The sequence below is a fragment of the Sturnus vulgaris genome, chromosome 8 (assembly GCF_052056855.1).
Source record: "Sturnus vulgaris isolate bStuVul1 chromosome 8, bStuVul1.hap1, whole genome shotgun sequence".
NCBI lineage: Eukaryota > Metazoa > Chordata > Aves > Passeriformes > Sturnidae > Sturnus > Sturnus vulgaris.
In genome coordinates this window covers 25,375,645-25,402,001 of record NC_142250.1, presented here as the reverse complement: position 1 = coordinate 25,402,001, position 26,357 = coordinate 25,375,645, and the positions used below count along the sequence as shown (strand labels likewise).

Here is a 26,357-nt window from a genome sequence, read left to right as displayed (position 1 = left end):
GCTTTAAGGTGTTCCTGGAGCCTTCTCTTCTTGTGCCTACTCTTCTTCATGCCCAGCTCTTTCAGCCTGTCTCCAGCCCTCTGAGCATCTTCATGGAGCTGCTCCAACAAATCCACATTCTTCTTGTGCTGAGAGCCCCAGAGTTGGACACAGCACTCAGGAAGGGTCTCACAAAAGCAGAGTAGAGGGGCAGAATCACCTCCCTCAACCGGCTGGCCGTGCTTCTTGTGGTGCATCCTTGCCTCCATGGCAGGGTCCCGGTTTGGCCAGGGCTGTGATTAGGGGTTGAACAGTGCCATCTCCTGGCAAAGCCACCGGCCACGCCGGCCCTGCCACTGCGCTGGGCAGCCTGTGGAGCACCCCTGGAGCACCTCAAACCCATCCATGCCTGCTGCGTGCCCTTTCCCTGCCCCTGGCAGAACATCTGCCTTGCAGGGAGGGGTGCTCACAAGGGACATGAGTATGAACTATCTCTGGGGATGATCGCCAGAGCATCCTCTTGATACTGGCTTTGGGTGGCTGCCACAGGCAGAGCTGGGATGAGGCAGAGCCTAGAGATGTTCAGCTGCAATCCTTGGGTGTCTGTGTTGAACTAGGGCTGCAAAAGGGTAAATACCCCTCGTGGCCATCTTGACAGTCCCCTGTGGGACACATATTGAGAAAGTAAGAAAATTACAGCCTGAAAAATATTCCAGGCTGGAGCTTTTCAGCTCTGTTCAGCTCTGTTTCCAGCCGATAAGCTGGTCCAGCTCAAGGCTAGGGAGAATTTCTCCCAAGGTAATAATTTAGTCAAAATAAAAACAAATTAATAACAAAGATAGAACACCTGTTTTGGTACGTGACCAGGCCCTGGGAATGGGGTGTCTTCTCTCTAAACCAATCACCTTTTCTCTGCTCTTAGAGTTGAAAGTCATGCTATAAAATCAAGTGTGTTTCTAAATAAACTTGTCTCTTTCTTTCTGTCATAAAAAGCGACCATGTAGCTGTGCATTTATTTCCTCCGCACTTAAAGGGTTAAACCCCCTTTCCACGGCTACAGTCCCCCCACGCCATGGACATCTCCCATGGGAGACTGATGGCTTCTGGCAGAGGCTCATTGAGCCTGAGCTGATCACTGGTCATGCCTGGATGGAAGCAGCACTGTAACCTTACTCTGCAAATGGGTAAACTGAGGCACAAAGCAACTACACGTGGAGAACTCAACCAGAGCCAGAGAGACCTTCAGGGCAGAGTGACTAGCTACTCCCAGGACTTCTGTCCCTAACCTGTCTCCACCCCTGTTGGGGGTGGCTTTTTGCCCCCTGTCTTCTGTGCAGCACCTCTTCACCCTGCTGCAGTGGCTCAGAGAGAAAATAAAATAAGAAGACGGCTTCTCGCCTCCACCCAGCACTTACACTGCCTGATAAACAAAATGGAAATAAATTCTCCTGCGTTTGCAGCAAATAGGTCTCCATGGGGGGTTGCTTTCAATAATTCAAATGCTGTTGCAGAGCAGAGCCCACGCCAATGGGTTTTAATAAACACAGTCGTAATGTGACATGCAATTTATTATTAAGCTTAAAACAGGAAGCAAAGAGTTTAATAAAAGCACCAGGTTCCCTGTATTCCCTGTATCAGTCACAGCAAGTGGCAGGGTGCTAGCTGTGGGGGGAGGTTGGGCGAGCTGGCTGCAGGGACAGGCAGAGCTGGGTTTGCTTTGCTGTGTGCCCCTCAATCTGGCAGTGCAGGAATCCTGGGCAGTTCATGAAGATGTGAGCCAGACCAGGAGGAAATGGGGATTATTGTAAGGACAGGAGTAAGGTGTGAAATGCTGCACCCTGTACGGCTGCCCAGCCATTCAGGGAAAAGCTCTGCCCTGGCACCACAGCTTGCTTGCCAGGTCAGATTAAAGCCTTGGTTTCAAGCCCTCTCTCCAAAATTTTCTCCCATCTTAAGTCAGCTCCACCTGGGCAGCCCTTTTCAGCTCCACCTTTACCACCCCTGGGCTGCCTTTAAAAGGAGGCAGAGAATAGAGCTGAGCCTTCTGGAGACAGGGAGGCCGTGCAAGGTGAGATGATGTGAGGCATGTGGAACAGCTGGTGCCTGGTGCTGCAGCAAGTATGTCTGCTGTCCACTGGGCTGCATGGCTGGCCCCTCTAGACATGGATTTGTTCAAGAGCTTGTCAGGGAGGTGGCTCAGCTGAGGTGTCTGAACAGGTCCAGTTATGTCTGGAGGCACCTCTGTGTATAGGTGAGGGCTGAAGGATCTTGCACCATCCCATATTCCTCACCTAGCAAGATCCAGATGCTGTTTTCTCCTGTCCTTCCTATAGGACTACTTGGACACTTGAATGCTGGTACTTCTCCCCTGTGGCTTTTTTTGCCTCGTCTCCTTGGTCTTGGATCCTGGCTGTGCCTTTTCTGTTTGGGAACAACCCTGCCAAACTCCAGCACCCACTCCTGCGGAGAACAGCACAGCAGGTGGAAGAGATGCAAAAAGTGGTGCAGGGACTGCCCGTACTGTTTCCCCATGAAAACGGGATTTGTATGACAGCCCTGTGGTCTGGTTTGAGGAGTGGCCTCAAGGAGAAGCAGTTCTCATGATTCAAGCTTTGCTTGTGTTATATTAGACAACAGATATTTCTTTCTCTACCAAGGCTAGAGATGTTAGAGATGGGCAGCTTTGTCCCAGTCCAGCCAAAAGACAGTCTGGGGCTGAACCAGCTCTAGGCACCTGCAGCTCCTTCCAGCACAGCAAGTAGCCTCCTATCTTAAGGAGGGCTTTCCAGCCAGATAAAGCTGTGCAAGCAGCCTCTGTCCTCTGGCTTGGCTGAAGTGCTGGCAGGGCTGTGTGTGGGGCAGCTTTTGTGGACTCTTTAGCTGGTGTTGACAGCAGAGGTTTTATGCTGGGATTGATGCGGAGTAACACCCTCTGGTTCTGCCAGCACCGGTGCCTGCTGGAGCCTGTAAAAGGTTTTAACTTGAGACTGCTTTTTTTTTTTTTTTCCTCAGCTATGTCTGTTGAAAACTCCACTTCCTCTGGCTTGAAAAGCCCAAGAGCTGCTGATGTGACTCTATCCATGACCATTCCTGAGGCTGTGAGTGGGATGTTGAATCTGGATCCACTGAAAGGACTTAAGTATCTTTCCTGTCCCCTTGAGGTGATGATCTCTGTGCAGATTTATCAGGAGCAGCACCAGCCCAGGGAGGGCTGGAGGGCCCCCACACTGCTTGCATTGCAGGTGACATTTTGATCTTCACCTGTGGGGGAAAGATCTATCCTTAGTGGTGTGTGGGGATGGTCCTGGTTGTATCTCTGTTTGTGTGCTCATCTGATGTCCTGGGTTTGCTCCCTATGGTCTGGGCTTTCCATTCTTCACGGGCATGGAATTTAGGACTGGGGGTCTGACTCCATGGAGAGAGGGGGATGAGCTGGAGCAGGCAATAATCCATGTGAGGGCACAACCTGCAGAGAGCACAGGTATCCTTCAGGGAGTGCCTGGGGTGTGTTATCTCAAAAGCAAGGAGGTGCTCAGCAGGGACCTGTCTTATCAGAGTGCTGGTTGCTGTCTCTCCTCGCAGCCCTTTCTGCCCCGGGGCTGCTCTCTGTCACTTCTCTGCTCCATAACAGCTGGAGGCAGGCGGAAATGGGAGCCTCTGTGCCTGGTCCCTGCCAGAGCACACTGCTTCGGAAGTGGGGGGGTATCTGGCTTGCAATTACTGTGCCTTTGGCTTGGCAGGCCTGAAAGTGTGAGTGATGGGGTCTCTGCAGAGCAGTCCCTGAGCCCTGGTGGGTTGGGAAGGGCTCATACCCATCAGCAGCTTTCCCCAGCTGCCTGCGCTCTGCTGGGTTGAGAATGTGGGAACAGAGCAACTCTGGGCTACTTGTAAAAACCCCAAATATTCACCTGGCTGGATGTCACATTCAAAGCATAGCTTGAGCCCTCCCCTTTAATAACCTCTCTCTCCCAGCTCCTCTCTGCGAGGAGAGGCAGAAGCTGCAACTTGTAACTTTGCAGCTACATGTGGACATACCCAGAGAAGGGCTGGGGTGGCTGTTCAGCATCTCTCCAGGACACCTGCTGGAGCCAGTCCTTCCCTCACAGAAAAATTCAGGTCAGAAGAATAAAACAGAAAAATTCTGAGTTTGCATCTTAGCTGGTGTCAGGAGGACCAAGAATATCCAGGGAATCCTGGTCTGGCATGTCCTGCAAGTACAGCTGCAGACAGTGGATTGATGCCTGCAGATAGCAAAGCATCAGCCACCAGGCTGCTGTACTGCAGGATGGGAATGGCAGTTCCCCTGCAAGCATTTTGGAAGGGAGGATGCTGCCTTCCCTGCCCAAGGATGGAGGAACCAGAAATGAGTGATGCCAGCTCAACAGGGCTCACTTTAAGCATGGAGAAGATCCAAAAGCACTGAGCCCTTTAGGATGGTTTTGTCAGGAGTTGTCCAAAGCTCCAGCTCTCTCCCACTGCCAGCTTGCCCTGGCCTTGGGGAAGGAAGGGTTAAGCCTCAGGGCTCAGCAAAACAAGTGCTCTCTGAAAAGTCAGCCAAGCTACCCAAATGGCGGCCTCCCCTCTGCCCCCACCCTTATCCATCTCTCTTATCTGCCCTGGGCAAGAGCAGGGCATTTCCCCTGCTCGGCTGATGAGGAGCAGAGCTGGCGGCAGGCGGAAGCTGGCGGAGAGCACAGGGCTCAGGGGAGGCCATGGCCGTGCTGTCCCAGCTGTGGGGTGGCCTGTGGGGCTGCAGGTCAGAGACGTGGAGGGGTGGTGTGGTCCACCATGGGGCTGGATCCACTGAGAGATTCCCTATCCCTGGCTGTCTCACACCCCGGGTATTCCAGCAGCATCTCATTTCTGTAGCACTCACGCAGTGAGCCGCTGGGTCTCAGCCCTCTTGGAGAGCCCAGCTCGCATCAAGGGGGTTATCAGCTCTGCAAGGGTTAAGTACCCTCTGGGCACTGATATCTGAGGGCACAGCAGCCTGGTTTGGGGTTTCTCAGGCAGTCCCGGCAAGCTGGGACACAGCTCTGTCCATGCTGGGGGTGAAGATGGAAGGAGGCAGGGGTGTTTCACCCAGGGAGGGCTGCAGTGGGAACAAGGTGCCAGGGCATCTCTGGCAGTGTGTGAGCTCTGCCGACACGAGGCAGGCTTGGACGGACTGTTTAATTAAATGTGAAGAGCTCTCACGCTTCACAAGCTGCAGCCCTCACTGCAGCCTGAGCGATTCTGGGAAAGAGTCCTTTTATTAAAAGAGAGAGAGGCTCTGGCTCTGCCAGGCAGCCATCAAATGGCACATTTAATTGTCTCGGCTCGTTTAGCTGTCGCACAGGGAGGGACGTGCTCTGAGCCCTTCAGCCTTTGCTATTACAGCCTCCTCGGCAGGCACTCGTGCTGCCTGCGTCCTGGGTGCTCCTGCTGCCCTCCAGGAGGGCTGGTGAGTACATGAGATGAGATGAGCCTTCATCCAAGGTCAGCACTGGGGGCTTGCTCGGTGCTCTGACAGCCCAGCCAACTCAGGGCTGAACACCGGGTTCAAAAGGGCTCGGGAAAGCGCCCGGAGAGATGGGAGCCTCCTGGGACCGTGGGAGCTGCCTGGAAGACACAGAGTAACTAAATGACAGCTTTAAAGTATCTTCTCGTTTATTCCCATGGCAAAACACTTCTGGCTCTGAAGAGGACATCCTACCCTGGTTTCAATGTGTCAACTTCAGTGTACAAGTCATGGGACAGGTTGGCAGTGGGTTAGGATAGCTGTGAGGCACCTTTCTTCCAGGATGTATCTAGTCCTTGGAAATATCTTCTGGGCTCTGCACCATGCCATCAGCAGGGAACTGTTCAGGGTGCACATGGAGGGAGAAATGACCTCTGGATGCTTTTGTTTTAAATCTGCTGGGTGATATGGAGAGGCTGAACTTGGGTTCAGCTGCTGGTACTGAGCCCATCATCCTGGAGGAGAGGCTGTTTGGCAGAGTGATGGAAGATGCCGCTGGAGGGGGAGTCACAGCCTTTCCCGTGGCTGTGCAGGAGCAGCCATGCCAAAACTCACCATTTGGAGGGGAGAGGGGGAAGAAAGAAAGATCAAGAGGGGGAGGAAATACATTCTTTTATCAAAGCCTCCTACTTCAAAGCTGTCCAGCTGAAGTGCTCCCCTCTGGTTTAATTTGAAGTGATGTTTCCTTCAGCATCCACAGCTAAATGGTATCAAGCCAGGCTGAAATGGCTGGAAAGCCTGGAAAGGAAAGGCACTGCTTGGGAATGGCTCGAGGAAAACCTTCCCGTTAGGGTCAGCCTTGAAGGCCTTTCCATGGGATGAAAACGGACAGTGCTAGCATTTCTCATCCCTCAGGTCCTAGCATAGGATCAAATCCAAACCCTTTTGGGAACAGGAACAGGGCAGTTTCTCATCCTGGGTGCCTGGGGTGGCTCCATCCCTCTGAAGTGGCTGCAGTGTCTGTGCCCTTGAGCAAGGGGGAGGCAAGATATGGATACATGGGTGCTGCTCTGCCCTGAAGAATAAGTGCATCTCCCAGGCTTGTAGTTTCCAGCCTGCAGCCTCCCTGAAGATGCTTTGGCAGCCCCTGCACACAGGTGAGAGCTAAACCAGATTGCAGGGGCTAGCAGGGGAAGGGGCATGAATCCATCTTCCTGATGAATACCTTCAAACCCTCTTGGAGTGAAAGAGGAAAGCCACTGCTCCCATTGCCAAGGAATTTCTGTGTGGGGGCAGTGGAGAAAAACATCAGCAGTGGGGCATGTGCTACACTGTCACAGCATCCCTTAACTACAAAAAAACCTGACTGGGAGGCAAAGCAGCTGGCTTTTCCTGAGAAAGACCAATGTTCTCCTGTCTGCTGCATAGGAACGGATTTTTCCCAGCTGTCTGGAAAGAGGCTACTGTGAAAGCAGCTGTGCCCTGTCCCTGCTGGGGGTCTCAGGGCTGGGTACCCCCTGGGCAGCATGTCTGGTCACTGAGAGGACAGAGGTGATCAAAACAGGCCAGCTGCTCTGTAGAGAGGAAGAGGGACATGTCTTGGGAAACAGAAAGGTCATGGTCATGTCTTTAACCTCCAGAGACCAAAACAAGGTTTTAATGGCAATGACTGTGCTAGCACTGAAGCCACTGACCAGGAAGGAAAGCGAAGGACGAGTTACCTCTTGCTGCACATGGAAAAGGGATGCTCAGAGATATCTGTCTGCTGGGGCCTGCTCATAACAGCATCTGCAAAGCCCCTTCCACGCAAAAGACTTGAGAGTTGTTCCAGCCAGAGGCTGCTTTACAGAACAGGACTTCAGAGATTCCTGATTGTAGCAGAGGTGGGACTGTGATCTCCAGTTTTCTTAAATTAACTCTCAAAGGGGAGACGCTCAAATACATATTTGTGCTTGCAATGATGGGAACTCTGTGGAGCAGAAGGCAACTGACCATGTGCTTTTTCTCGTGCTTTCCTTGATATTTGGGAAAAGATCTCTGCCAATCTTGAGTGCAGTTTTGAAGATGTACAAAGAGGTGAGGAGGGAAAAAAGTTCTTCCACAAGTGTCAGGTGGAAGGAGCTGTAATTTCTCTTCTCTAGTCCAGCAACTCCACATCCCCCCACAGCAAATCCATTCCAGCACTGGTATGGTTGCTGCTTTCTCTACTTTCCCTCCTCCTCACCCCCTCCTCTCCCTCCCTGCAGCTCCACTCCACGTGCTCCCAGCTGCTCTAGGATGATACAGGCAGGCGCAGAGTTCACGGGAGCCGTACCTGTGCTTTGTCTTCATCTGTCACCCCTCCTGACAGTCAGATCCATCTTAAACTGGGAGCGAGAGGGGAAGAGAGGGAAGCAATAATTAACCTCTGTGCAGGCCGCTCCCGAAATGCTGCAGTCTGGTGATGCACAAGGAGACATCCCTGACACTTTTATTGCTACTCCAGCGCCGTTCTGCGTCTGTAGGAGGTGATTTGGCCGGGCTGGGATACCTGAGACTTTCATTATGGTTGAAGCGCTGCTGGCACCCGCAGCCTTTCTTTGCTGGGTGCATTAGTGAGGGCTCCCCACCACCCTTGCTGGCAAAGCTGGAGGACAAAACTCATTTGAGGTGTTTGCAGGCTGAGCAGGGGTTTTCATGGCTCAGTCCTCGGGGTGGGCACAAGGTGTGTATTGGATTTAGGAGTTGAAGTTGTTTCTCTTTGTTGCTCGTGCAGGAGCAGAGCTGGTGTGTCATTCCAGCCCCAGGGTGAGCTGCCAGGATGTGCCTGACATCTAGGGCAGGACCCCAGGTGTTATGGAACCTGTGACAGATCAGTGGTGCCAACCTTGTCTCACACCTGAAAGTTTTCTTGATGGGGATATGAAGTGGGGAGGGGGGCTGGGGATTTTTGGGCCCCCTTGTGATGCTGTGCTGGACCATAATGCCATCTTGGCAAGGGATGATGCTAAACACCCCGCTGGTCCCTGCAGCCTCCTGACATGGGTGCTTTTGCCTGTCCTGGCCCTCTTGGGGTCAAGTGGCCTTACAGCCACCTCCCAGCAATGCTGAGACAGCAGTGTCACTGCACGGCTGACAAATGTCAGCCACTCACCTGCCTGATTAGGCCCTGGTAGCAAAGGAGCCCTGCAATTAAAGCAGCATCAGCAGGAGCCCAAGCTCCATGAGATTCGAAGACAACAGTTGTTCTTGTAAACCAAATGGAGCCCATGGACAAACACTTCCTGGAAATCAGGAAAAGCCATCCAAGGTTTGGTGTCTGGCTTGGTTCTTCTGCAGGACTGCTGTGGTGTCAATCGGAGCAGTGACCGTGTTTCGTTACGTGCTGATTCCTGTTCAGCAGATGTTGTAACCTCACTTTGTACAAGAGCGAGGAAAAACTAGTGCCAAAAGCACTTGGCAGTCAGACCTCAAGTTGGGCTGATCCAAAGTGGCTCATGGTCAGGCTGGTGGTGTATTAAACTCCTTGTCCTTCATGGGGATGTGCTGGGGAAGGATGGGACATCACTGACCAGAGCTGGGAGCTGGGTATAAGTTCAGATCCTGGTGTGGGATGTGGTGTTGTGCAGTGTCTTGCCATGTCCTGGACATGGAAGGTCCTGTGTGTGGGGAGGGGACCTGAAAGGACTCCGTGGGACGTGTCTTTGGGATAGCACTGGCTTGTCCTATTTGCCCATGAGATAGGTTGCAGCTGCTGTTTCTTCCCGGAAACATTCTCAAGCTGTTCCAGGACTGTGAGCAGTGGGAACCTGGTATCAGGTCCCACTACTGTTCCCAAGGTCTGCAGAAAGGTGCAGACATCCTAGGGCTTGAGTGTGCTGGATTGGGGGGATCAATGGGACCAAAATGAAGAGGAAAACTTAAAAATAAGATCAATTCTATTTTTCACTTGTTTTAGCAGTGAGAGGGGCTGAAATAACGCCTTTCCACTAAGATTAGAGGTGGTTTAGCCAGCTCTTGGCATCTCCAGAGCAAACTGGGATCCTTTGCTATGTTTTTTTTGTCATAGGGATTCTTTATGCAAACCCAAGTTAGAGCTGTCAGTGTTTGCAGGCAGGTTGATATGATGTGTCCTGAGTATTTCTGAGACAACTGCAGAGGATCCTGGCATCTCTTCCAGCCTTGAATTTTCTAATTGCAGCCTTGGTCCTGGAAGATTGCCTACTCTGAGCCCTGGCACCCATGTCTTAGAAACTGTCAGCCCCATCAGTGTCCCCAGGCTGTTTCTAAGGGGTCTGTGCAAAGCCATCAAGAAAGACAGAGGTGGCTTCTGCCATTTGGGCCAAATTCCACTCTGCTCTAAAGAAAACACAGTATTTGCATGTAGGTAAGTGGTGTTTGTATTGGTTGGAAATGGGGAAACTGAGGCAAGGAGGATGAGACTGACTTTCCCAGCTGAGGGAAGGACCTGGTAACGAGCCCAGAGACAACTCAGAAGCCTTGTAAATCTTCCCTCTTCCAGCTGCAAAAGCATCCATTGGGAACAGGTCAGCACACTGAAGAAAACAAGTCCCAAACTTTCCAGCTCAGCCTTTGGGGGGTGGTTTGCCAGAGCTAGAGGGGGAAAATGCTTCTGAGCACCTGAAATGTCCCAACAGGCTGCAGATGAGACCATGCACAAGTGCTGCCAGCTCCCTGGCTTTGGAGAAGTGGGAAGACTCGGCCTTTCCCTGCACAGATGGGGGTTTAATCAGGCGCAGTTCAAGCACATGGGTGTTCAACACTAATCCAATTTCTCTCCATTCATTAGGGTGGTTATTCATCACTCGGGAATCATGAAATCACGAGTCCATGTGGATGCTGGAGAGTGGCAGTGCTGCTTGATGTGAGTGTGACCATGAGCTCCTTCCTTGCTGCTGAGCCTGACTGGGGTGGGGATGGCAGGTGAGCTGCTGGGGGATCTCAGTCCCTTCACAGCAAATTGCAAGCCAGGCTTGCTGCACCAAGCTCTGGGGATCGAGTGATCTCAGGCTTGTCCAGCAATCGTATGGGAAACTGGCTCAAGTACAGATAATATATGCAGGCAAAGAGCTGCTGAGCTGAGGGAGGATCTGAAGTGATGGAAACTTGTGGCCCTGCTGTGCTCCAGTAGACCCATCTCCCAGTGCTCGGTGATCCCACAAAACAGAAGGTTTAACAAGTGGTCCCAACCCAAGCTGGAGAAAGGCCATGGGCTGTGAGAGCAGAGCTGTGGGGAGTGTGTGAAGGAATGGCCATCCCTCCAGGCTGGCCAGAGCTCAGGTACAGCACCACCTGGAACAGCCACTGGTGAGGCTGCACAGGGAAGGCATCTGCCTTGGGTGCACTTTTGCTTCTTCCAAGGGTCTGGCAGATGCACCTCTGCCAGTGGTGCCTGGGTAGACAAGTCAGGAAGCTGCCAGAACATGTCATGGCTGTGCTGTGGGACCTTGGCACTTAAGAAAAATTTAAGACATGCATTTCTCTCTGTTTCTTTCCCTTATATGTGAAGATTAACACCTTTGCTTTCCAGACAAACAGTAAAGTTTGCTCAAATACCTAAGATGCTGCCTTTCAATTCCCAACTCCTGTTATCAGTGTGAATATTATGGCCATTAAAGGCAAAACAAGTAAATTATCCTCAATGGTTGGTGTAAGTTTTGGTGTAGTGTGAATGAAAGGGGCTGAAAACAGAGAAATCAAAGGCTGTTGAGTGAATGGAAGTGTGAGTGTTTTCCTGGAGCATTCAATCCCCAGTGAGAGTAGATGGTCCTTGAACCATGGCTCAGAGGGATGAGAGTTACTGCCCTGCCCCAGGGAGCTAAAGAGTAGCTACCACTTAGTGGCCGGAGACATAATTGGTAATTCTGATCATCATGAGTTATCTGGGGCCCTCTGGGTCATTGCCATAGGGCACCTGGGCTGTGAGCAGGTATTTAACCTGTTCTGGGTGAACCAAACCAGCTCTCACATCCTGGTCCTGCAGACACACTTGAGGGTCTCAGCGCAGAGTGCTGGAGGAGCAAGGGGTAAAAGCTGCTTAGCACCCATGGAGCTGATCTCCCATGCCTCTGTCCATCCTGTGCCCTCTTTGGCTGGGAGCTGGGTATTAATGCATCTGAGATGCTGTGCTCCTCTCAGCCTAGAAGGTGAACCAAGTTTTTGGGACCTGAAATCACCCCCAGGCTGCTTATTGGCATGGAGGCTCCTTGGCCTCTTCACTTGGCCCTTTTCTTTCCTTTCTTCTGCAGGATTTCTCCTCCAAAGCACTGACCCCTCAGTCCCATTACCTGACCCCCTCATTCATTCATCTCCAGCTCATGGCATCTTCCGAAACTTCCCTGGCATCTCTGCAGCCCCCTGCCCTCCCTGAGCCCATCTCCCCTCCCTGTGCAGTGCCCCACTTCCCAAACCCTGGCTGGGCAGCAAGGCACTAACACTGGCACCCCTCTACCTTCCGAAAGGGGCTGGTGGTTGTGTTTGATGGGAGTAATCCATCTCCATCATTGTAATGACCGTTCCCATTAATCGGCCATAAACTAATAAAGTAAGCACTTTCCCCTCCACACCCCCCCAACTTCATTAAGTCTTTAGTACATTAATATGTCTTACTTAGTGTCTGCTTTGGCCTCTGGTTTTGTGATTGGGTTTGGGTTTTTTAGTTTGTTTTTGTTGTTGGGGTTTTTTGTTTTGTTTTGTTGGGGTGTTTTTTTCGGTTTTTAATTTTTTTAAATTTTTTTTCCTGTGGGTAGCATGGGTTTACTTGCTGACGTTATTCCCTGCAGCCCTGAGGAAGCTTTGACAGCCCAGGTCATCCTTACATCAGCAGGAACATCATGCGTGCTGATGAGCTGAGAAGAAAGGGACATGGACAGGGATTGGGGCGGGGGAAGGAGGGAGGGAGGGAGGAATAAAAGATCCCGTACACCTCCAAATTAAATTTGTGATGCCTGGCATCAGATGGGCCCGCAGCCAGAGATTAATTCGACTGATCAAGTTATAAAGAGCGCTGAGGCAGGTAATCAATCTTGGAGCTGTCAGGCGAATAGGCAGCAGTATTAACCTGGCAGGACTCGCACACACATACACACACACACACACTGAAGCCTTTTTAATTCCTTTCACACTGACTATTATTTCCAGACCTGTTTATTTTGGAAGGGCTGGGGGGTGGGGGTAGTGGTGCTTTGCTCTCTCCTCCTCCATCCCTGCCAGCAATAGCCCTGTTCAAGCAGAGCATCGTTCTCTCCCTCATGCACCCACCACCTCTATGTGCAAAGGGGAAGTCCTTGGACATGAAGTTAGAAGGCTCTAGCATCAGTTTTCCAACTGCATTTTCTGCTGGATACTGAGAAGACTAAGGCTAGGTTTCCTTCTCTTTCCAGACTGTGGTGGTGGTATTACTATTCCCCACCAGCCTCTGTTTGTGACTGACCCCAGGCTTGTGGTGCTCTGCCCAGGACACCATCGTCACTCAGAGTCCCTATGTGTCTCTAGAGGTTCACAGACCCACAGTTCCACTCTGGGTCAGCTCTAAACTGGAGCTCTTTGGAGATGAGTCTGCAGAGCCCATAGTGGATGAAGGCCAGGAGCTCTCTTTGGAGGTCTTCCTTAGGAATGGAGCAGATTAGCAGTGGTGGGAGCTGGGCAGCTCCCTGTTTGGTCTGAGGCTTGGGAGTAACGACCCTGCTGACAGCAGAGGGGAGCTCTATCCATATGGGCTGGAGACCCCTGTGCTGGCCAGGAGCTGGACAGACTCTATCTGGTCCAGCCTCAGAGGTGGATGGGGCAGGTCAGCACTGGGAGTCTAAAGAGCCTTGGATAAACGTGGTGGCTGGTGGGCTTGCAGACCCTGTCTGAGTGCTTATTTACTGAAAAGGCTGGGGTACAAGCTGTCCCCGTACTGGCGCTCTGCTGGCTAACACAGCTGGCAAAGGGACAGGAGGCCTTGCTCAGCCCCTGGGCTGGCAGCCCTTTGGCTCAGAGCCGTCCCATGCAGGCAGGCTGGAATTTTGCAGTGGTCCTACAGTTCTTTCCAAGTGCCAAAGCTGCAAGTTGTCAGCATGACACAAGCAGGACACGTGACTCAGGGTGCTGGGAATGCTGTGTCCTTTCTGGGATGTTCAAGTGGGTCTTTTCAGGCTGGAACAAACTGCGTAGGCAGCTGAGGGGTCTGAGAAATGCTCTGTGGTGGGAGCTGGTGTCTGTGCAAGAGGAGTTTCTTTCCATGCAAGGTGCCCTGGTTAAATATTTCAAAATCCTTTCTCTCCCACAGTTTTCCTGTGCATTCCCTTCAGGGCCTGTCAGTCAGGCTGCAATGGCTCTGCTGAGAGCCAGGACATCCAGCACAGCTGCAGCTTGCAGCCAGCTCCTGCATCTCTGCATCCAACACTCATATGTGTGCAAGGGCTGTGCCAAGGGCTGAGGGAGGGAACTTGCCTCTGGGGTGCTTGGAGTAGGTCCCCAAAAGGGACAGAGTTTGGGGAAGGATTGCTAGATGATGTGCTCAGAGCCAGCATGCATCCTCTGTGCCCTTCCTTCTCTAAAGGGGATGTGGGATGGATGCTGTGTGTCCCAGGGGTGTCCCCATCCTCCCTCGTGTCCCCCATAAAGCAGAACAGGGGTGCTGGTGCTGCTCCTCTCTGTGCTGGGAAGGTGTCCTCTTCCTTCTGCTCAGAGAAGATGGTTGCAGCCATTCCCCCATCTCCCGTCCCAGTGGCCCCATTCCTGCCATCCTGTGGTGCTCTGATTGATGCCATGGCTCCTTCCACCAGATCCACCAACAAACACCTGTATCCTCTGCTGTCTGTGCCAACCCCACCAGCTCACAGGGCTGCAGGCAACAGGGCTTCCTTCTGGTGCCAAACATCTCCTGCTCAGCTCCTGCCAGCAGATTTTGGAGCTATTTGGTGCCAATGTCTTCTCCAATTAATCTTCCTCCTCCCTGGCTCCTCTCCTCACTGGACCACATCTTGGGGAGGATCCATCGATCTTGGAAATGCCCAAAAAAACATTTGGAGCTCAGACTAGACTGTGTTTCCCAGCACCTTCTCCAGGTTGCTGGGCAGCAGTGCAGATGTTGTCGTCATATTTGATGGTGTTATTAACACGAGGGGGATGAGGGGGAAGTAAGCACTAATTGATCTGGTAATAAAGTTAATAGAATCTCTTATGAGCTTACCCATTAAGAATAATTAAGGAAGGGTGAGTGAGGGGAGGAGGTTGAAGAGAAATCCACCAAGGCTGGGATGGGCTCTCTTGGTGAAGATTTACAGCTCTTCTACCTCACACCCTCTGCCCTTGGCCTCCACCCCTAAACCCTCTTCTGTCCCTGCTCCCAAGGTCTCTGACAAGCCTAAGTTCTCCAGCTGGACCTGGGGCAGCTGAAAGCACAAGTCACACAAGCCCTGGGAGGTGTGAGGGTGAGACCTTCCCTGTTGGTACCCAGACAACGCAGGGGTCCCATGGAAATTTAACAGCAACCACTGGAGAAGGTGGTGGACTTCTTCCAAAGATCTCTCAGCAGAAGGTGAGCATCACTTCTTGCCAGGCTTTTCAGGGATGCTGGGACTGCTCTGGATCAGAGGCTGGCTTGGCAGGAGCAGCATCCCTGTGCCAAACTGCAGATACTGCAGACTGTCCAAGTCGGGAAGGACCACAGGGCATCCTGGGCTGGAGACAGGATGGCTGAGCTCTGACTTGGAGAAAAAACTCAACCTCCACCAAGCGCCTGGTAAACACAATTGTCAAAATAATCTCCGTGGGGTCAGGGGTTAATACAGATAGGGTTGCTCCTGCAAATGGCAGGTGGGATTTCAGTGGCTTGTAACAGGAGGCAGCAGGGACAGGTTGGGCTGTGAGTTGGCAGAGGCAGGATCAGCCTGGCTGTGGGACAAGGGGCTGCAAGGTACCTGGGGGCAATGGAGAATAAGTCCCCTTCACCTCCCCTACTCAGGGGACTGCAGGCAGTGCGTCACAGTTCCTGAATTCCTGGAGACACTACTCCCTGCTTTTCCCACCCTGTGGAGCTCACTGTGTGTGCTCAGCTTGGTTGACACTGCCAGCTACCAGCACTGAGCTGGATTCCAGGGAGCTGGGTGGCATATACCAAATAAATAAGGAGTTTAGAGGATGAGTGTGATGTTGCACCTCTGTCTACAACAAACAGACAGACACCCCAGGTTTGCTTTGCCTGTGAGCTGCCCCAAAATGGGACAAAGTATCCCTGTCTCCCAGCAACTCAGTCTATTCCTGGCCTGCTCCCAGCCTTTTCCATCTGCAGCCAGCTGGGACATGCAACCAGAGCGGGGCTGCGGGACAGGCGGATGTGGGGTTGCTCTGAGTGGCAGGTGGATTTAGCTGCAGGCACTGAAAAGCAGACACCAGGCAGTGGGGCTGGACTGGCTCCTCCACCACCAATGCACGGCAGCTCTCCCCCAGCCCGGACTCTTACACATCCCTCTGACCTTGGCTTTGCAGCTTGGCCCTGTCCTTCTCTCCCCATCCCTTGAGCATTCTGTGGGTGCAGAGCCATGCCCACAGGCCTCCGGGAAGCCAAACCCACACATGGCATTTATTTCTGTCCTGCCTATATCACACAAAGGGTGGCTTCACCTTCATGTGAGCAATGTGGAAACCTTGAGACCTCCAGCTACAGGGGTAGATGGGCTGGCTTCTACCACTGGGATGTGAGATGGAGCTGGTGCCCAGGACACAGCAGGGGCAACCTGGAGCATCCAAGCCAGCTCAGGGCTGGCTTCATGTCATGTCCATGGGAGGATGACACCTGCCTGCCCTGGTGCCCCCAGGCTGATGCAGCAGGTGACTCTGTCTGTGTTTGTTTGCTTTGAGAAAAGGAGTGAAACCAGATCCAGCCGTGCTGCTGTTTGTGGCAGGGCACCGACACAGACACAGAGTACATGATAAAGAGAGGCAGGATGCCAGTGCCCATTGGAGAGCCATGTCCCTCCTGTGGGCCATAAGGAAGCATTTCCACACCACTTCTCAGGGCATCCATCTCTGTCCATCCTACACCTGCAGCCCTTCAGTGTCCTGTCTGGAGCAGAAAATTCTGTTTTATTCGTTGGTTTTGTAGCACTGACATGTGATGTGTTGGGTACCAGCGCAGGAATGGGGACCAGGCTGGTGGTGTGACCCCACAGAGCTCCTTGGGCTCCCCTGCCACTTCAGCCTAGGTGATTGGCAGAGGGTCCCTGTGAGAAGATCAGTGACATCTTAAAAGCTGCTGCAACACTAGCTGGGTGGAAACACCCATCTGCTCTGCCAAGCCCTGGGGAGGGCAGCCAGGGCCAGCAGGCTCCAAATATTGATCATAGCCAGCATGTTCATAAAACATCTTTCAAGCCCTGCCATTGTGGAGAGCCATGGCCAGATGTCCCTGGTTTAAATATCCCATGGGTAGAAAGAAGTGGTACCTGCTCCTTGGAGCCCAAATAACTTGAAGCAGCCCCCTGTGTCACCTGTGGGTGACAGAGCCACCTATTGACACAGCAGGCCCAGCATGTCCCGTGTGACCATAAATCACCTCTGCACAGGGTGGCACCCTTTATCCCCTGTGAATACAGGCTGACTAATGGGGCTTGAGACCCTTAGTGGTAATCCAGAGCAGTGATTTACATTTAATTAGCCAAATGAATATGAAAATAGACTCTGCCCAAGAGCCTACTAATAACTTTCTGTGTTGATGGCTTAGGCTAACATAAGTCCTCCCTGGAAGATCACTGGGATGTGCAGTGAAACAAGGACCCAGCCAGACTGCAGAGGGAGGTGGGGTTGGCCATTGTAGTGAGCAGGGGAAAGTTTTTCCTGCTAGGCAGTTTGTGAGCATGGACTCTACCCTTGTTTTCAATGGGTGCTACAGGTCTGATGCTATCAAGGCTCTAAAACATGTAGTTAAAACCTCACCACGTGGATACAACTCAGTGGTGGCTATCCTGAATTTTGTGTTGCATTGATTATTAAATCTAGGTCTGAATAAAGAGACATTTTGTTGTTGAAGGCCATGATACAAGAGGAAGGAGTCTGGCATAACAATAGCAGAGAGATCAAACACCAATAAACAGTCAGTGTGCAGAGCCAGCTCAGGACTTGGATCCAAACCCTATCATATGGGACACCTGTGATCTTGGCTACAAACCCTCAGAGCTCTCCTTCTTTGCACCCTCCAGCAGGTGCAGAATCATCTCTGTCAGGCTGCTGTGGCTGGAAATAAAATCAGGTGGTATTCATGGGGCACAGGGGGAACATACCTGGAAACAAGTGCAGCCCTGAACAGGGTGAAAAAGAGCATTTGGAGTCAGCAGTTATCAAAGAAGTAAAATAACATTCAGCATGTTAATTAATTAATGTTAATTAATTGTTAATTATCTAATAACTGTTAATTAAGTCCGATGTTGCACTTATAAAAAAATTATTTCTAAAATAAATTCTGCCACCAAGTTAGTCCACTCCCACAGCATCAGAGGGCTGGTCTGACAGACTTGTGTGCTGGATGTGGCCTAAGCACCAGCTTTGATGGCTTTGCAGTAAATCACAAATGCACTGGCATGTCAGAGTGTGCCTGATTTGTGTGTGTTTGGTTTCTTAACCTTTCTGAATCCCACTAAACCTGATGTAGGCTAATATGAGGTGGATCTCCTCAAAATGTCTTACAGCGGCTTGGGATCTCTCCATTCAGTCTTGTCTCTGATTTCTTGGTGTCCAAGAATCCCCCAGCATCTATAATTGAATGTGAGGGCTTCTGTCCAGAGCTGCACGCTGCATTAATCACCTCAACCTGGCTGATAGATCTTCCCAGCACGTGAAATAACTCATGTTAATCACTGCTTGTGATTTATCCTTTTCTCTGTCTTGTACATGAATTATTCAGGATGATGCTGTGGGAAACTGAGGCAAGGAAAGCCATGAGAGAGTCCTGTGGCTGGTGCAGGTGGTCTCAGTCCCCCAGCTGGGAAAGCAGGGTGGGATGCAATGGAGTCCCCCCTCTGGCCCTGGACACATCCAGTCTGCAGGAGGTGCTTGGCTGGGGTCTTCACTCTCACAGGGGCCACTGGAAATTAATTGAACAGTTGACAGCCATGTGTTGAACTCTTTGGGCATCTCCACTTGGGCTTCTCAGGACAGGCTCTCCTCCCATCTGTCTTTGTGCTGGCTGCAGGGCTGTGTCCATCATTGGCGCCGCATTTGTTTTGCTGTGGGTATTTTTCTTTAGCCCCAATTACACTCAGGCTTACACCAAAACAAACAAGCCCTGGGATGTGGAGGTACCTGGCTGGCTCAGACAGGCTGGTGCCACGGCTGGCCCCGGGGCTGATAAAGGACCTGTGGTGTCACTGTGCTGGAGCCTGGGCTTGCAAAATGTGACATCGTTTTTCTTGACAATTAATCACTAGGGAGTGAGCAGCATCAATTAATGGGTAATTGGCCTGATTTGGGGTCAGGGTTTCCAGGCTGGACTCCTTTTGGCCCTCTCTCCACTGCGAATATGAACATCTGCATCATGGCATCTGGATGCAAAGCCCTGAGACAAAGTGAACGGAGGTGTGGGTTGATCCACCAGGGGTGGCCGCCAGGGGAATTACCTTGGGCAGATGGGAATATTAACAACAAACCCCAAGATGCAGGAAATGAACACAGCTGGGATGAGGGCATGATTGGCTTTGCACTCACCACTGCTGTCTGTGCCCCAGCCTGGCTGACAGAGTGTCCAGTCTGAGCCATGGGGTGTTTCAGGACCTGAATGCTTTGAGGTGTTCAGTTCCCTGTTTGGCCCTGTGTGGGGTCAGAATTAAGGGCTGCTGACTTTGTATTTAGGGGTGAATTGAGATGCCTCTAATGCCAGGAAATGCAAATATTTCTGGTTTACACTTGCTTTAGGAAAGGCTGCAGTAAGGTATCCACTTGAAACACTTAGTGGGGAAACTGAGGCACCTAAGCAGCTTTCCAAAAACTGAAAGCCCCTGATCAAACAGAAAACTTGTAGCCACTGCGGGCGACTCCTGGAATATCCCCAGCCCTCTCCAGTGAAGCAGCCACTTTGGAGAACAGAGTCTGCCAGTGGTGAGAGCCCTTCCTTTCAGCCAGGGACCACATCCCGCTGCTGCTGGTGTCTCCTGATCAGCCTGGGAGCTCTGAAACAGGTCAGTGGAGGAGGATGGGATGGGGGAGTAATTTGATGCTCTGAGTGTCCAGGAGAGATCCTGCTAGAAATACCCATCTGACACTGCTTGAGATAAAGCAGGGGAGGTGGGTTCACTTTAGCTTATCGGACACATTTCCTCTAGAGAGATCTCCATCAGCTCAGGGAGGAAACTACCGAATTTTTGTCTTTTGGTGACTTTTTTCCTCTTGAAATTTTTCAAAGGGAACAAAGACAGTCAGGAAAAAAATGTTTCACTTGGTCCTTACTTTGTTGGTGAAAAAGTTTCAGGTTGGAAAGTTTCTGTCTCTGCTTTGTTTTATTACCAGGAAATCAATTTTTCCCCCCACAATTAAGATGAAGTAAAAAATACTGCCTGGAGAACGAGGTGGAAAAGAAATTTTTAATCTGAAGAAGAGAAGTGACATACTTGGAAAGCTGTATTTTTCATAATTATCCAATGGAGACAAAGTAAAGCACAAACACAACATGGGAATTTCACATGCTACTTCAAAGCTAATTTAATGAAATTTCATTTTTCAGGGACAGAAGCAGCTCGTCAGAGAGCATTTGCAGACATTCCCATCCTCAGGACCTGATCTTCTGCCTCCTGCTGTGACTCTGCTCATGCTGGGGTGGTACAAAAGGACATTTTGGATGCTCTTATCCTGTGAAGACCCATAGGAGCATTGCTGGGCCTCTCCTGCTTCACTCCTTGTGTCTGCTGTCATCAGTCCTTGCTGGGCAGGTTTTGGGCTCTCACAGCTGCCCTGCACCCTTAGTCTGCAGGAGACAAGTGGCTACCAACCTGATCCGCTTCCCTAGGGCCGTATCCAGGCACTGGGGCTCCTCAGCAGGGACCTCTTCCCCAGGCCATCATCTCTGGGGACCTGGACATCCTCATCTCCCCCACCTTGCAGCACCAGCTGGGCAGGTAGCAGGGCACATGAGCAGGATGCTGTGGTGCAGGCAGGATTTCTGCTCACCTGGCACAAGCCCAGGGAGCTGTCGTCTCACCACTGCCATGCTGCTAAGCATCAGGCATCCAGTATCACTGCCCCAAAACACAGCAGCAGCTTCAGAGGATCCACCTGGCAAGCTGCAAGTGTGAGCAAATGCATCATGGTACACCAGTGTCTCATAAAAATTTCTGCATGGCTGTGAGCACATTATATCCCAGCCTTGGTACAGCATTGTGCAGGCTCCAGGCCCTGGGGAACACAGCCTTCAGGAACTGGAAGTGCCTTCATCCAATTGACTTTCCAGCTCCTTTTATAATGGATTTTGAAAACATGCCACTTGCTAGTGTTTTGCAAGTGCCCTTTTGTGCCTTTGCGCTGTGAAATGAAGCCCTGGGACAATGCTCTCCCCACTGTTATATGATAAACCACTTTAATTCATTTTCCTTCAAAGTTTTCACCAATTTGCTGATCCGATTTGGTGAAGAGACACTTCTCTACCAAGTTTTCTGCTCTTGTTTTCAGCTCTGTGTTAACTTGCCCCAATCATTGCTAAACACGAGGTTTGTGTTTTGCTGGTAGTCAGGGCATTTCCCCATGTCCTTGGTACTGAGGACCATGGTGGCCTCGGGGGTTCCTACGGGCAGGGAAAACAGGCATTGGTCAAACAGAACAGCCTGGAGGGAGGGGTCAGCACCTCAGCCATTGCTGGGGTGTGAGGAGAGCTGGGATGTGCTGCCTGTAGGTGGCTTGGGCCCTTTGCCAGCCTGGCAGCAGCATTAGGTCCTTGGAAAGTGAAGCTTCCAGGATCTCAGTGACCAGCAGTGCTGGGTGTGTGGCCAGGGTGGGTAGTGTGTTAAGTAGCTGATTGGAGTGGTGATGGATGAGCAAGGTGTTTGGGGCTCATTAATTTCCTGGCAGGGATCAGCTTGTCACATCCTGTAATGCAATCAAAGTGGGAACACATCTCACTCAGGGAACACCAGCAGCACTCAGTCCAGAGGCAGATGACTGCCGTGTAGCATCCTCCAGCTGATAAAAAATGCCACTGCTGTGAGAGTTTAGCCCTGCTAAATGCTGGGCATGGCTCAGCCTTGGCTCTGTAACCCTCAGCAGGGGTTCTGCTCCCATTTGGCTGACTTCTCCTGGCTGCCCAGCAAAGGTGGCTGTGCAGGGGATGTTAGAGCTTAGCTTAGTGGTGGTTTGAAACCCCATCGTCCTGGGTTGCAGGTGTCCTGGGGAGCCTCTGCCCTCTGGAAGTCTGGATTGGCTGAACCATAGACCACAGCACTGGCTGTGGTCATTCTTCCTTCTCCTCCTGTCACTGCATCCAGCTTTGGGGCTTGCTGGGATCCCAAGAGCAGGGTCTCAGTTGTTGGACAGGGGCAATTTCCTTGCTCCAGAGGTACTCTTGTGCAGCCAGGCTCTCAGGAGTGTGTGACAGGTTACAGCCGGCATTCCTACAGCAGGGGGACGGGCTGCAGTGGGAGGTCAGGACAGATGAGTCTGTGCTCCCTCCCAGCCTGAAACTCCCCAAATCCCCAACCTTCTCTCCAAGAAGCTCTACTTCCTGTCATCCAAAGCACTGGGAGAGCACGGAAACCAAAAGATTTAAAAAAAGAAAAAGGCCCCCGTGGTGACAAACATGATCAGCATGGCTATGAGCCAAGGCACTGCTCACCCACCCAGGGGACAAGCTCAGGGAGACACACAGCCCCTCCAGCTGGGCCTAGGGCGGGGGGAGGTTGTTTTTCCAGCTGCAGCATTGTTCTGCAGGACCTGAATAAACACCCAGGCGCACCCAGGCAAAGGGCACGCTTCCCTCCCAGTGCCTGGAGTCCTCAAGGAAACCCCTTTTGTCTCTGCTTCTGGCTGACGCTTGGAAAACACCTCCACTCCTTGCTGTCAGCACCGCGGGTCCCTTGCTGTTGGAGAGGTGGGATCCAAGACTGTATTCCAGCTCCTGTGCAGACATCTGGTACAGGGTCTCCTCTGAGAGAGTCAAGATCTCTCCTCTGCTTCTTCAGAGCCTAAACCCAGCACATGTGTGGATATGCTTGAGAAGTACTTTAATTTACCCTTTCTATATGAATAATATTAAGTAGTAATGATTTGATAACTATTTATTCATACATCTTGTTTTCTACTATTGATTACTTTGGTTTGATGTTACTTGCAGACAACAAGGACCTGAGGTCAGGCTCAGCTGCACCACAGTGAACTGCAGCATCCCAAATAAAGGGAGAGATGCTCAATGGTGGTTGTGTCCAGGTAGGACAGGACTGGGAAAATGTCACTCTCTGGGCTCATGCAGGCAGACAAGGTTTGAAAGCTACTGGGTTTGTGGCCAGCTGCAGCCAGGGAACTGTAGCTGGCCTGCTGATCTATACCTCTCTGCTTCTGGGGAATTTTCTGTCTCTGAGTCCACACATTAGCCATCCTGGGGAGTCCAGGACATGGCTGGGATCCATCAGGCTCTCTTGTCCTGGGCGTGCTCTAACAGCAGAATGGGCCCTGGCAGAAGGGATCTGGCTGTTTGTGCTGGGCATGGAGCCTGGAGCTGGCACATTCCCCAGCTCAGCACAGAGCTCTGGCTTTGCCTGATGAAGCTCTCGCAGGTGCAGCAGCACCTGATGGGCTCAGGACAGGACCTGATTCATTCCAAGAGGGCAATGGCACCAGGATACTGCAGTCTCCAGGCACAATGCTGTTCTACAGGGCAGCAAAGAGCAGCTCTAGGGACACCATCAGGCAGAAGCTGCCAGGACAGGTGTGATGTCAGGGATATAATTTTCCTGTGCCATTTTTCAGCCTAGGCACGTCAGTGCTTGGAAGCATGTGTGCCTCTCATTTCATCCTGTGCTGAATCAGATCTTGCCTCTGTGTAGGAAAGAGCTGCTGCCTGCCCAGCCTGCTTTGCTGTGTGGCAGTGGTATCACCCAGAGAAGGCAACACACTTCTCCATAGCACAGGAGTTGAGGAGTGCAGGCTCATGGCCAGAGAGTAGCTTAGCAGCCCATTTTGTGCCTATTATCCAAAGCGCTGAGAGGGCTGCAGATGAACTAAGTGAGTGACTAAGTAAATAAAGGATTGACCTTCCACCCCAGGGGCCAGAGGGCAGCTACAAACTAGTGCTAATGTGAAATAGAGAGCCAAACTTTGCAGACTCTGGAGGAATTTACCCTGAAAGCATCAAAGAAGGCGAAGGACTCATGTATCACCCTGTCTGCATCAACATGGGATGATGGCCCTGCCACCCAGAGGACCAAGCTCTGGCCAGAGACTCTGGGAGGGACCTGTGTTGGATGCCCCGGGCTGCTCACACTTTCAGCGCGATGCCCCGTGGGCAGCTCAGCACAAGCGATTTGCTGAGTATCCCCCAGTGTCCTGCAAAGGCACCGTGGGGCTCCTGAGTCTGTGCAGGTGATAGACCTGGGAGCTGGTGGTTTTATGTTAACCTGTGGATGCTGGGACTGGGGACCACTGAGAAAGCTTGGGCTTTGCAGTAAAGAGTTTTCAAAGGGCTTCCTAAATAGGGGTCACATCTTAAATGCCTCAGGCTGGGCAGCCACCATCCCCAGTTACTTTTGACCATATGCAAAGAGACACAAGGAGAGTCATATGAGAGAGGCAGAAGACCACAAGGGATGGATGGGTCAATAGGAGCTGGCAGATGGACATGGCCACTGGAGAAAAGAAAAAACAAGCTGATAAAGGTGAGCTCTGGAGATCACCAGAGCAGAGCTTTGACTGGGATATTTTGACTGAGTTATTCCAGCTGAAGGAAGTTGAACCAAGGGGTGTTTTTTTTGTTATTGCTTTTCTTGCTCTTGTCTTGTCTCAGGGAGAGGTGAGGCTCTGCCTATTATTAACAGTTTGAGATGCATGGGCTGGCACAGAGCACTTCTGATAAACCTACAGGGTCCCCAAAATAGTTAGGCACTAATTCATTCGCAGGACCATGGCAATGTGCACAAACCTCTCTAGGCCTGTTGCATTATGAAAGTCTGTGAGAGATTTACACCCTGTTTGTAGGATTCCTAACCAGTCTGTGTGTTATGTACAAAACAACCGGAACTTCTGGGCTGCTTTTTCAGCTCCACTTGCTATTTTAATTGGTGCCTGGAATTGCTCTTCCTCCCTTACAACTGATCCCATGGTACCTGCTTGCCTTTCCCTTGGTGAAAAAAAAAAAAAATTAAAAAAAATCCCCAATCCCCCAAAGCACCCTGTTAAGAACTTCAACATCTCATTGAGCTGTTATTAATAGGGGGATTGTCTGGTGTCACAGCACAGGCATAAAATACATTATCACATAATCTTATTTAGCAAACACTTGTGTTGCTTCGCCCTTGGTAATTGCATTTGGGAGATGCAATATTTATGAAAGGGGAGAAGGAAATGTCTTGACTCATCTCCTGTGAGCAGTAAAAGTCCTGGGAAAAAGGGGAAAAACGCTGGAAGGATGAAAGGGATGTCAAAGCTGCCGTTTCCTTTGTAGCAGGTTCAGTGCCTTGTCAAAACTTCAGTTTTGCTGCTGAGCTGCTCCTGGAATAGAGTGAGGCTGGGGAATGGATCTGGGTTTTGCACTAGGCTGTGTTGAACTCCAGAGCTCTCACAGCATCTCTCTGCAAATCCTGCTGCAAGTTTACTCGCTGCCTTGCGTTAGCTTTTATTTCTGGTTGGACATGCGGGGCTCTTCAGTGAGACTGCACTTGGGGCTCGGCTCCAAGGATGGTCCCCTCTCAGCGGGAAGATAGATCAGGATTTCTCCTAGGACTGAAATCTCCACGCATTTCTGTGTCAGACCTCACAGTCCGAGAGCAGGAGCTGAGGAGGGGAGTTTTCCCCGCGGTACAGCATCTCGATCCTGTGAGCTCAGATCCGTGTGGACATCTTTCCCTCCATCTCTGAAGCCTCAGCTCCTGCCACTTGCAGATTTGGGGAAAATTTGCAGCGGAGAATGAGCTGCTGGAAGTTGCCCCCGTTTCGCAGGGCATGCTTTAAGGAAAGGAGAAAGCTGTCTTGGAAGATCGTATAATGCCTTGGATAGCTCCATTCCATCGGAGCGCTGGAGTGTTCTTCCCCAGAAATCACAGCTCATTTTCCTACCTACAAAAACCCACGTCCCTTCCTACCCTCAGTGTCCGTGGGTGACCTTGACCGGCCAGTGAGGCACTGTGGGCTCTTCTGAGGTCCCAGAAGCTCCCCCTCTGGAAAGCCGTGGGGGGAGCAATAACACAAACCAGATTTCGCAAGCCCCGATCCTGTCGGCACTGGCAATTCAAAACCATTGATGATGTGCACGGAACGGGGAAACTGGTGTCACCTACTCTCCTTCTCGATTTATGTTTACAAACCGTGTTTAATGTTTGTTTTCTGTCGTTCTCTCTCTAATCTGATTTTTGGCACTCTACTTGGGCAGTTAGAAACGTCCGCAAAACCTTTGGGATGGAGCTGGCTCTGACTTCTCCTCGTGGTCACTTGGTGAATCGAGCGACTGTAGCACTGGCGATTACAACGAATTAAAGGTGGAAAATACACTTAATACGAAAGTGAAGACTGGAAATAATTGATTGAATTTACAAATGTGGAGATTGCTCTTTACCTCAATGTCCAATCGTGTTTAAACACAGATAATCCTTTGCACTCCCCATCCCCGGGCATCGGTCCCCGGGTGGAACTTGCTGGGGGTTTTAGCCGCGGAGAGCAGGTGGTGCCACGAGAGGAGACTTAGGGTTTGAAAACCCCCGTGATTTCCTATTTCTAGATCACTTCCCCGATCTTATGCCATGGCTAATACCTGTGCTGCAAAAGACAAGTG

The 26,357-nt window shown here is 51.4% G+C and overlaps 2 long non-coding RNA genes across 2 annotated transcripts; both read left to right on the top strand.

Moving 5' to 3' along the window:
* The first annotated feature begins 2,994 nt into the window (after nt 1-2,994).
* LOC148223036 (uncharacterized) lies at nt 2,995-11,290 on the top strand. Its single transcript, XR_015805178.1, has 3 exons — nt 2,995-3,221; nt 9,600-9,785; nt 10,209-11,290. It is a non-coding gene; the product is annotated as an uncharacterized LOC148223036 (long non-coding RNA).
* A 5,087-nt stretch (nt 11,291-16,377) lies between these two features.
* LOC148223035 (uncharacterized) lies at nt 16,378-26,093 on the top strand. Its single transcript, XR_015805179.1, has 2 exons — nt 16,378-19,575; nt 20,118-26,093. It is a non-coding gene; the product is annotated as an uncharacterized LOC148223035 (long non-coding RNA).
* Nucleotides 26,094-26,357: the final 264 nt, after the last annotated feature.